The 12,729-nt window shown below is 41.0% G+C and overlaps 1 long non-coding RNA gene across 2 annotated transcripts; it reads left to right on the top strand.

Moving 5' to 3' along the window:
• Positions 1 to 838: 838 nt before the first annotated feature.
• On the top strand, positions 839 to 7,892 carry LOC125021066. 2 transcript variants are annotated; one of them, XR_007114305.1, is made up of 4 exons: positions 839 to 1,339; positions 1,507 to 1,559; positions 2,175 to 2,252; positions 7,544 to 7,892. It is a non-coding gene; the product is annotated as an uncharacterized LOC125021066 (long non-coding RNA). The 2 variants fall into 2 exon arrangements; XR_007114304.1 differs by having other exon boundaries at positions 839 to 1,559.
• Positions 7,893 to 12,729: the final 4,837 nt, after the last annotated feature.

The raw sequence follows: 12,729 nt of genomic DNA on the forward strand, positions 1-12,729 counted from the left end.
CACCTAGACCAGACCAGGCACCCCCATCCCATAGCAATGACACTCCTTGATGGCAGCAGCCATCCCCAGCAGGATGCAGCCTGACACAGACACACACACAAAAATGTTTTAGGAACAACTCAAAAAAACATGAAGAACAGAACAAGGTGTTGACCCGGCCTCCAAATTCACTAGATCCCAAACTGATCAAGTATCTGTGGGATGATCCACAGTGGCCCCTCGCCTTAACACATAGGACTCTCTGCCTGGAGATCTACACTATATATGATTCCAGAGGGGATTCACTGGGAATATTTGGAAAAATCACCCAATATCACCCAATATCTAAATCGTAGGTACTTCAATTAATGTTGAACATTCATAAAACATAAATCTGCTTTGGTTTTATATTTCTTTCCTTTTGTCTATATATTGTTGTTATGGTCTAAACTGCTGTTTCTGCAGAACATATGACCATACATAGCTTACCTTTTGACGCAGCATGCTGAAACCTAGCTACGAAGCTATTAAATGTGGGTGGAGCTAAACAGAGTATTCAGTCAAAACCCATTACACTTTTCAAAGTGGCAGCTTTCTTATTTGAAGGGCTGAAATAGAAAGTTTTGAAACGTCTCTTCTTTCCCCGTTGAAATGCGCATCTTTTCTGCTGCATCTGAAAGTGTTTAGTGAGCTTCAGAGGGTGGGACCTTTAATTGTAAATGCAGCTTACAGCGTGTAATTCTTCTGATATATTTCCAGTGAGTATTATGGCGTGCTGAAATCTAGCTGCGAAGGTGGTAAAAAAAAATAGGCGCACTAAACGGTAGCAAGCAAAGTGGAGCAAAATGCCTATTTATAAACAAAAAAAAATGGCCATACCTTTGAAAGCCTTTTGATTTTTATGCCACTATAGAAGGTTTCATGCCATGTCCTCTTGAAATGTGCATCTTTATCTGTCAGAGCCACTAGAGGGAGCAACAAGCTACATTTTTAAATGTTTGTGTTCAAATGAAATGGACACAGTATATTCATATGCAGTCCCAATGTTGCATTTATTTCCTCTGTGTTGCATCTCTCTCCCCCTAGCTCTTCTCTTTAAGCCTTCTTCACTCCCGCTGGTGTAGGAGGGAAACGTGTTGGAGCTGTTTTTTTTTCTCTCTTTTTTTTTTTTTAAATTGGCCTAGTGGCTGCTATTTTTGGGCTTCTGTGCTCCCCCCACCCCCTCTCTCTTGCTCTCTCTTAATGTTTTTTTTTATTTCAGAACTCTTTTTATTCCTGCTGCTCTCCATTCGTGTTATAATCCACTGGCCGATATCAGTGGGAGAAGGGGAGGAAATGAGCATAACGCTGAGAGAGGGAGGTGAGGTGCTGTCTTCTTGGATCCCCTGCATCAGTAATAGGGGTCGCTGGCAGTCCCTCCACACAGAGAGGCGGTTGACGCGTGAGCAGATGCTGGCTGAATTGATTTGCCTTCCTCGGTTCTTCCTCGAGGGAATGGATTACTGATGTTTTCTGTTGTTTTTCCAGTTGAGAGACCTGTTGCACCTTAGAGGACTGGAAACAACGAGAGGCTTTGTTCTGTGAGTTGGGAGGAAAGACCTTGACATTTTAGAAAAAAAAAATAATGTTCTCATTTTTATTGTCTTTCTTCCAGCATTGTAGTTTGATTCTTTTGCACTCTTCTGTTTCACACCTTGTTTGAATATGCGAAGAAAAGTAAAGAAAGTCTTTTGTTTTTTCACACCTTTATTGTGTAAGGGGCTTCACCAGGTTTGAGAGTGATTCGAGGAGATTTGGTGTACGTTGCCTTTTATCATCATTTAAAAAACATTATCATTCAAAAAGATCTTTAATAGATTCTTGTCTCTCTGGCATTTCAAGTTTTTTCATCGCAGCTCTATCTGAATTACAAATAGATGGCTTATCTTATCAGCGAATCCAAACAACAGCCCATCTGTTCCTTGTGTCTCCTGTGTTCCTAAAGGTAGCAGTGGTAATCACCTATCATGCTCTTTTTTGTGTAGCCACAGGTTAGTTAAACATGCAGCATCCACACTATGTTAAGGACATGAACTGTGTTTGCATAAATTAATTAGAAATTAGCATTCAAACTCTGTGTGAATTTGATTCTGTCATTCTTTTTCAGTTACATTTATAAGACAAGACGCCAGTGTAAATATTTTCTGTCTTCCCAGTGAATTGATCCAACATGAAGTCAGTGGCTGCTGTTTGGGTCTTCATCTGTCTTCTGCTGATTCTTCACTTCGCAAGACGTGAGTGAAGACTTTTTAACTCAACAGGTTGCTCAACAATCTGCTGATATTTATTGATTTTGAAAAAAATCTGGACTTTTTGTTTAGATTGAGGGTTTCTGCCTCCTTGCAATGCTTTTGTAGATCGTTGTGAATAAGAAAGATCATAAAGATTGAGAATTCAGACCACCATTAGTGACTTCACTAATTCAAGCAGCAATGGGGTCCTGTGAAATATATACAATGGTATGAAAAAGTGATCCTGATTTCCTGAGTTTCCTGATTTCTTAAATCACTTAAAACACTTAAATGTTTCAAATTATCAAACAAATGTGAATATTAGTCAAAGATAACACAAGGAAACATGGAGGGTTTGCAGGGTTTCTTTGGTATTAAGGGAAAACAAAAGACCTACACGACCCAGTGTGAAGAATTGATTGCCTTCTAAACCTAATAACTGGTTAGGCCACCCTTAGCAGCAATTACTGCAGTCAAGCATTTGTGATCATTTGTAATGAGTCGTTTGCAGCACTGTGGAGAAATTTTGACCTGTTCATCTTTGCAGCATTGTTGTAGTTCAGCCACACTGAGGGGTTTTCGAGCAAGAGCCGTCTTTTTAAGGTCATGCCGTCGTTGTTGTTTTCGTCGTTCCCCCGTTTATGCAGGTCCAGGTCGCGGGGTCAACAGCTTCAGCAGCTTCAGCAGAGAAGTCCAGTCAGCTCTCTCCTCAGCTACTTCTAACAGCTCCTCTGGATGAATCCCCAGGTGCTTCCAGGCCAAACAGGAGATATAATCCCTCCATCCCTCCAGAGGCCTCCTGCCAGCAGAACATGCCCGGAACACCTCTAATGGGAGGCATTCTTACTAGATCTCCAAACCACCTCAACTGAATCCTCTCAATGTTGAGGAGCGTGCTCCTCCTGTGTGACCGAGCTCCTTACCTTATCTCTAAGGCTGAGCCACCCTGCATTGGAGACTCATTTTGACCACTTGTATCTGTGACTGCTAAACTGAAAGCTTCGCCTTTCTGCTCAGCTCCCGTTCCATCTGTTGATATTCCAGCCACTTCACATTTGGCTGAGAACTGCCTCAGCAAAAGCTGGAGGTTGTGGTTCGATGAGGGTGGGAGGATCTGTAAAAAGCAGGAATGAAATCCTCTGAACTTGATACCCTCTTGATACCACCTGACTACACCGAGAAATTCTGTCCATAACAGTTATGAAAAGGACCAGTGACAAAGGGCAGCCCTGGCGGTGTCCAACCCTCACGAGGAATGAGTCCAACTTACAGTCGACTACATGGACCAAACTCTTGCTCCTTTCACTCTTTACCCTCTCATGTGGGTTAAGAGCTGGTTCATGGACGAAAACGGCATTGTTCCTCCTCAATCTGAAGTTCGACTGTTGAACGGACCCTCTTTTTTTAGCACATACACTTTCCCGGGGAGGCTGAGGAGTGTGATCCCTTATTGCTGGAACACACCCTCTGGTCCACCTTCTTAAAGATGGGGACCACCACCCTGGTCTGCCACTGTAGACTCGCTGCCCCCTATTTCTATGCGATATTGCCGAGGCGTGTCAGCCAGGACATCCCTACAACATCCGGAGACCTAAAATACTCGTCTCCAAGGAGTTGTTTCACTACCTCAGCGACTTCTGGTCTGGTGATTGGACAGCCCAGCCACAGGCCCTCTGGCTCTGTTTCCTACCTTTTCAGAGCCAATCAATAGTCTTCTTCCATAGCCTCACTGATCTTCTCCCACGCCCAAGTTTTTGCCTCCGTTTTCTTGCCACGGCTGCGGACTGCTTAGCCATTCAGCACCAGTCAGCTGCTAGACAGCCGAATTTTGGTATACAGCCGAATTCATGGTCCCATTTATCATAGCAAGTCTTTCAGGTTCTGAAACAGCAAAGCAGCACCAGACCATCACACTACCACCATTACTGGTGCTATGATTTTCTTTTTCTGAAATGCGGTCTTACTGTTACATCAGATATAATAGGACACACACCTTCCAAAAAGTTCAGATTTTGTCTGGTTTGTCTGGTATCTTCTCCAAAGTCTTGGGGATCATCAAAATGTTTTCTTGCCAATCTGAGACGAGCCTTTATGTTCTTTTTGTTTAACAGTGGTTTTGGTCTTGAACTCTGCCATGAGCCATTTTTTCCCACTCTTTTTCTTATGGTGGAGTCATGAACACTGACCTTAACTAAGACAAGTGAGGTCTGCAGATCTTTGGATGTTGTTGTTGTGAGTCATCGCTGCACTCTCGGGGTAATTTTGGTCAGTTGGACACTCCTGGGAAGGTTCACCACGGTTCCATGTTTCTACCATTTGTAGATAATGGCTTTCACTGTGGTTCAAAGGAGTCCCAGCATTTTAGAAATGGTGTTATATGGTGTTTCCAGACTGATAGTTATCAATTACTTCCATTCTCACTTGTTCATGAATTTCTTTGGATCTTGGCATGATTCTGAGGATCTTTTGGTCTACTTCACTTTGTCAGACAGGTCGTATTGGAGTGATTTCTTGATTGAGAACAGGCAGTAATGGCAGTAATCAGGCCTGGGTGTGACTAGAGAAATTGAACTCAGGTGTGATAAACCACAGTTAAGTTGTGTTTTAACAGGAGGGGCAATCACTTTTCACACATGGCCATGTAGGTTTGGATTTTTCTCCCTAATAATAAAAACCTTAATTTAAAAACTGCATTTTGTGTTTACTCATGTTATCTTTGTCTTATATTTAAATTTGTCATTTGGTGTGAAATATGTAGGTGTGACAAATATGCAAATATAATACGTCAGGAAGGAAGCTGCTGGAAACTCTGTAAGGCTGAAATCCAAATGTGACGCCATACTATGGACCATAGAATGATAACTTCACAATTAAAAAAGTCTGAACCAAAGATGGAGCTAGATGAAATATCGGGAGTAGTCAGTCTCTTGGAGCCATGAATGTTCATACCAAATTCAATTAGACTCCATGAAATAGTTGCAAAGGTTTGTCCCTTAAAATCACAACTTATAGTGGCATCAACCTGTTAATAATTAGGATATGTCATCTGGGAACCATGAATGGTCATGTAGCAGATTCTGACATAGTTTTCTTGGCCATTAAAAGTTACCAAAGGTAAGAAGGATTCATTTACTGGATAACCTGAATGTCAGTACAAAGTTTGATAGCAATCCTCTGGGAACTATGAATGTCCATGTAGCGTAGAGTTTTCTTGAATAAAACTGAAAATAAATCAAAGGTAAGCAGTTACCAAACGTACACTGGATTCATCTTCTGGATACCGCAAACATCTGTCCAAAATTTCATAGCAATCATCTGTAGTATTGAGATATGTCATCTAGGTACCATGAATGTCCATGTAGCAGATGCTGACATGATTTATTTGACTAATAATTAAATAAATAAACTAAAAATAAAGTAAGTAGCATTCATCTTCTGGGTCCCTTGAATGTCCATGTAGCAAATGTGGACATAATTTACTTGATCATTAAATGAAAATATACTAAAAGTCAATGATTATCCAAATTAAGTAAGACTGATCTACAAGATCCAACAATGTCCGTCCAAAATCTTATATCAGTCCTCTGGGAACCATGAATGTCCATGTAGATGTTGATGATTTATTTGACCAATAATAACTGAAAATGGATTAAAGGTAAGAAGTAAAAGTAAAGTAAAAGTAAGGTGGATTCATCCCTCAGAAATCATGAATATCTCTTCAAAATTTCAAAACAATCCCTACTATTGTAGCCAATATTTCTCTCAGGTACAAAGTGAGGCGCCGACATTTCCATCCGCTGAGCCCTGCTGTGAGCATGACAAGGAGTGGTTCACATTACTCCAGACTACATGCTGTTAAAGTAAAAGATATTCAAGTCTCTGGTGAATTTTAGTCTTGCTTCAGAAAATCTGAAATAAATGGCTATTCACGCTTGACGCTTTTTGGACCAAGTTGAGTTGTCAAAATGAGGGCTCTGAGTGGATATAATTTTCTTAAGCATAATTCTAAAAGTGAATTCAGGCTAAAATCCCATGCTTTTAAGATTAAATGTAAAATGACAAAACTGAAAATAAAATTCAGAATTGATAGTCAACAGTCTCATAAAATAGACATCAGAAGCCACAGTATTGCCAGTGATTGTCTACATACAACTAGATTTGTCATATGATAAACCTTTCATCAGTCTAGGCATGCTTGACACTGCAGCAGTAAGAAACCAATTTTTGTTGCCCCAGTCTCTCCCTGTGTGAGCACGGGGTGCTACAGAACCCATTTTATCTTGGCTGTATTAACCTGCAAGCAGGCCCTGGGGCACGAATGAGCTGCATGCCTACTTGACCACCTGCCTCCACCCTCTTGCTCTGTGAATTGTGCATGCACCCCGCCATCATCAAATACACTTCAAATGCACTGATTGAGATACTCTGAGCTTGCACCCAGGGATTTTTATTAGCATACAGGCTGCCTACGGCTTAATACAATATTCTGTATTCTGCTTTCCTTTCCTCGTTATTGAGTTTTTCTTCATTCTGTTTCATCTTCTGCTTTTTTTTTTTTTTTGGTTATTTTTTTGCCAACACCTCAGTAAACTGTACTGTTTTAAGCCACTCTAAAAGCATATCCCAGGGGATGTTTGATTGATTGACCTCTTTGAAGAAACTCCATGATTACTAAATCAGAATCAGAGAAAACTTTATCCCCAATGTACTGTGTCTCCCACAAGGCCCCCGTCATTTAAGCAGAATGGATCGTGAAATCAATGGATATTCGTGATTCTCTTTGGATGGCACTCTAAAACCGTTGAGGATTCCTTGTCGTCGTCATATTTTTAATTCAGAAAATAACCAGAGTATCTCTCTGGATTAGCACCAGATTTGTTCAGACATGGCCATGGTTTCCTGGTCATGTATCCCATAAAATTTAGTGGCCCAAGTTTTTCCCAGCTACCACCATAGATATAGTTTTGCATGATGTTAGTGTTGCTGTCCCATGTCTGTTTTAATAAAAGAACAAAACTTGCAGAAAGTCTGCAGTTTTGTAGACAATGCTTAATGTTTGTTTGTCAAGGATCAGACTTATTCTGTATGCTGTATCTGTGTTAACCTAGCATTAAGGTCAAAGCAGCACCGCTGTGCTAGAAGCATGGTCTCTAAGTGCTCGGCTGTGCATTCTCAGTCAGTCAGTGGAAGCAGTTCCTAGCATCATGTCAGGTCCCTCACCCTGCTTCACCTCTGCCCCTTGAAATTCTTGTATGTGTGTTTTCTATTTTTTTTCTCTATTCTTTCTCTTCTAGCTGAGAAATCCGGTGATGATTCCATTCACACCTCTGAAATCATGCTGTTTACTGCGAGCCCTCAGTCACTCATCAGCCTCTTGTTACTGGTCCTAACTGCCATCCTGTCGGGCAGCGTCTACCTATGGATCCTCAGATACGTTTGCATCGGCTGCTGCCAGCCCGTTGCAGTCGGCACTGAATCAGACGTTCTGGATGGCGTGGTGTGAAGCCATTATCCTCTGACTGGAATAGTTGGGGTATTGCTTTCCAAAAGGAAATCGGTTATTTCCTTTCGTTTCCATGTAGAAATTACACTCTGCACACCTATGAAATGGCAAACAAAAATGGGGCTTTAATGTAGGAAATGACACATACATTTGACAGGCACAAAAAGCCGCATAATGTTTGCTGTTATTATGATTTCCAGAGACCAGAATTCACCTCAAGTCAGGTTTCCACTCAAGCTGGTTCATGTCTCCACCATTTCCTGAGAAAAACAATTGGCTCTTCTGCCACTAGTCTGTGAGATTGAACCAGAAACAATAAAGTTGGAGTTCAGAAAATCAAAATATTTACAGAGTGATGGGCAAGTGTAGAGTTGTGATAATTGTTTTTGGTTTTGTCACTACAATTATACACAGTGCATTACAAACTGTAATTTGATCCATTGGTATGTAAAAGTATTCTTTGTGCATCTTTAATTATTCATGTGGTCCTTCATTTATAGTCCTAACTTATACTTGAGTGTAACAAGTGTGGAAACTTGAAAATATTAATATGTCAATGTGGATTTATTATTTCTAGTCCTAGGATTTAGCATATGTGTACTTTTTTTTCCCTCCAACCCTCACTGCCCTAAAGGACCGCATCAAATAACTAACTAAACTGAAACTTATCAGAAAAATGGACACTTTAGTATACATCAGTATTATATTAACTACCTGATATGACAGAAAGCACCCTTGAAAAAATTGTGCTTGACATGTATTTTACTGTTTTAGTTTGGCCCAAGTCCCTTCCACCAACATGGAGTAGGTGGACCTTATGACCTATACTACAGCCAGACACCAGGGGGAGCTCTACTAGCTTTGGCTTCACTGAAGAGGCGTGTCCATCTTTATACAGTCTATGGTATTACACATGTCATGGCGTACCAGGTAAAATAACAAATCTATCCTATTTTGTACATACTGTACATAAAGAAGTTATATTTAAGGACATATATTTGTGCATATGAAGAAATAATCTTTTGAGTTTGGTATATATAAACCCTATGGCGTCACCTGTACATTTGATGAAGAGTAGTTCTGAAGCTCTGTGTGTCTGGTTGTCGCCATCTTGGCAGTGCCTGACTCTGTCTATCTCCCAGATAATTCAGAGATGGACAGTCTGTATGTTTACATGCATGTGAAAAAATTATTGCCTTAATCCGACTCTAACTGGACAACTTTAGCGCATGTAAACATGTTACTCTGACTAATATCAGAGTTCTCCTTATCTGACTAAGACACCCATATAACGCGATTGGAAGCTGATTTTCTCTGGCATGTACGCCTTAATTAGAGTTAAACTAGACAAACTGTGTGCTCAAGTCCCACAACTGCTGTGCTGACATATGACCCCAGAACAAAAGCTTCCAAGAAAATCAGATGCAGAAGAAGAAGGTAAACAGAGCCGGTTAGAAGAACTACCTGAGGAATAGCATCATCTTATGTCCACCATAAGTAGTGCGCACATTACGTACAAGATTAAAAAAGCTGCACTATTATCCATGTTGTTGTTGTTTGAAATGCCATGTCTGCCACATGAATGACTCTTGTTTATTTTATGATGTAATAGGTCAAATGGAAAGGGGGTCGTATTAACCTGCTGAAACTGGGACTAGGACTGCATTCATAACACACACATACATTCAGTCATAAATGTAGAGGTTAGCTTTTACTAACAATTTCAGTAAGAGTTTTTGTACCAGACTGTAAATGTGTTTCTGTTATATTTCTGCTGTAAAGTCGAACATTTAAACATGGAGGTCTATGGGGATTGGTTCATGTTTAGAGTCAGCCTCTTCTGGCCATTGCAGGAACTGCCAGTTTTGACACCTTTTCCTTTCCAAACTGAAGCAGCCACAAGAAACAGTTAGTCTCAGTAACTGACTAGTTTGACGGCTCCAAATTACTAACATCTCCATGAAAATGAAACTGTTTGTGAAGCTTTATTAAAATGAGCCATTAACCCCTACATCAACTAAAATCACATATATTGTGATAATTGATTTCACAATTATGGGTCAGAACCAAAAAATATCAAATCCATCATCTCTTTTTACTGTACATTAATTAAGATTTAAAGATAGAATCTTTGTTTATATGAATAAAGAAATATGTAAAATGATGTTACACTGCTTTTCTTTATTTGCAGACGCATACATATTGCAGCGACTTCTTGTACTCTGTTCCACGCACTTAGTCTCCCTATATTTATTCATTTAAAATCAGTCCGACACACTCTCAGCACCACTCTATCTGACTTCCACTATTGTCAGCCTCTATCTGTGAATAAATAAGAGAATAACATTTCAGATGAAAGATGACTCACAGTCTACATGAATAATGAACAGAGTGCCTCTTCAGGACGCAGGCTATCAAGATGCACGTTAACAGATCCACTTAAATTTGCTCACTCTCGTAATTCAACAGCGTCATATCCCCTAAAAGCTGGAAGGATGAATAACTGATCTGAGAGAATTTTGCGCCAAGAGGCTGTGGCGGCAGCTGCGTTTGATATTCCAGCCTGGAATTATACATGCAAGTTCGCCTCTCTCAGCGCTCACATGTTGACTGGAGAACAGATCTGTGGAGCAGATGTGGAGCACAGCTTTAATGAATGGAGTTTTTTTTTGAAGCTCCGCGTTGACAGCCTTTATTGATTCAGAGAGTTTTCAACATTCACAGCCCAGACTAATCTGAAATCTTCACTTATTCTTGACATGAGCCTGACATGGCTGACAGACTCAGCAGCACTCAGACGTATGTGAACATTGCAGCAGGTAGTTTCTGCCAGAGGGCTGCAACATGGGAAAGATAATTAGGAGGGCCGACATGAATTTGTTGTTGTGTCGCACTTGAAAGCCATGACGCATCTAGCTGACCGACGGCTATTTGCTGGTGTCAGTGACAGTCTGTGGCCCTAGCTTTTGAGGCGGATTCCGCACCGTGTTGGGTGCTGTTCAGCTTGTTGAATCGCTGGTGGAGCTGTGGTGAGAGAGATCAGTCTGATTGGCTGGTCATCTAAATATTAAAATCCTCAAATATTTTCACAATACAATATATCTAGAATGAACTGAAGAGCAACCTATCAGCATGACACAGGAGAGGCCAGCTCTGTTTGACAGTTTGTAGCTCTTCCTAGTACCCTAGCTAGTAGCTTTTCCCGTTTCCCCTTTAATGCATTGTTTGACGTCTTTCAGGCCTCAAAATCAAAGTCCTCATTTGTTGTTGTTGTCGTGTTCAGGGAGTGGTTCTTTATGAGTAAAAGCTGACACCTGGGATGATGTGATTACTACCCTTCATCTACAGGTGTCTTGAGCCATTTCTCATTCTTTTTCTTCTTTGGTTTGATTTGAGTTTTGATTTGTCCTACCGGAAGGAGGCTTTGGGCTGACCCAAGACACAGTGGAGGGGTTATGTTTGGCCTGGGACCTCCTGGGGATTCCTCCGAAGGAGCTGGTGGAAGTGGCTGGGGATAGGGCTGTCTGGATTTCCCTGATGAGGCTGCTCCCCCTACCATCCGGATTTGCTTTTTTATTCTTGCACTTACTCACACATACACACACTACAAACATTACTTATTTACTGAATGCATAATAAAACTAATTTATTTGAAAGATTCATGACTGGACTCTACATTTTGTCCTCCCTTAGTGCCAGGTGATGACAATGTTTAGAACGAATGTGTCAGCTGGCCGTTAGCTGTAGTCTTTGCGGTGTGGTCAAGTGCAAATTTTTGGTTTAAAACTGTAGTCCATTTAGTCCATAGACTGTATATCAACATGGACAACACGTCCCGTCTCCCTTGCATCAAACTAGCCCCTTTTCCCAAGAATATAATATAAAAATAAAATTGCTATTGCCCGTATTCGTGCGATATTGGAGCGAGAGTCAGAGCAGTACAGTGTGAGAGTGGAGCCATGCGGAGCCTCAATTTCTATGACCCGCCCATATTACCACCTCCAGTCTCACTTGTGTTTTCGTTTAATTAATAGAGTGCACTCTGCTCTACCTCTACCAAGAAAACATTGGATTATACACTCTTATACACACTTATTATTTATTTATTCATTCCAACTCTCACAGTACTACAGGATTGCTTCATGGAGCAGTTGACATGGGAACTGTTAGCCAACGTGATGTCATATCCTGTTTCTTTGTCTGCATTTGTCCACATAGTTAAACAATTAATGGACAACAGCGGCAACTTCAATGCTTCATGTTAATATTTTGTTTAATGTGACTTTTCTACTAGAAAATTCATGGACATATGTAATATTTTCCTCTTCTAAATACAAAATAGTCGTAGTTTGGATAGCATTAGGTTATCTACTAACAGCAGAATTGATGTTGGTTTAATCAGTGTTTAATCATCTCATCTTCTACTAGCACTTATCCTCACTAGGGTCACGGGGGTTGCTAGACCCTGTCCCAGCTGGCATCAGCTGAGAGGCGGGGTTCAGGTCGCCAGTCTATCGCAGAGACAAACAACAATTCACACTCAATTTAGAGTCACCAATTAGCCTAACGAGCATGTCTTTGGAGGTGGGAGGAAAATGGAGTGCCTGGAGAAAACCCACGTGGACACAGGGAGAACATGCAAACTCGATTAGAACTCGACTATTAGGAGGGATTCCCAGCTTACTGTTGTTGCAGCGTCTATAGGGGTTCCATCATTGTCATTGATATGGACCAATATCAGCCGTCTCTGGGGGCCCCTTTTCAGGTCGGAGCCCTAGCCAATTGCCTAGTTTGACTGTCTTTATTTACCGTGTAGTCCAAACACAGGAGACGAGGGCGACGTCACAGTCTGTCTTCTTCGTCAGTGTTCTTTGGCATTAGTTTGGTGCCCCCAGGCCTTTAGAGACGTGCATCAACGTTTACTTTTGTCATGATGAGTCAATAAGAGGCAGGAGAATGCTGCTCTCTACACAAATA

Source organism: Mugil cephalus, chromosome 1 (assembly GCF_022458985.1).
Source record: "Mugil cephalus isolate CIBA_MC_2020 chromosome 1, CIBA_Mcephalus_1.1, whole genome shotgun sequence".
Classification (NCBI taxonomy): domain Eukaryota; kingdom Metazoa; phylum Chordata; class Actinopteri; order Mugiliformes; family Mugilidae; genus Mugil; species Mugil cephalus.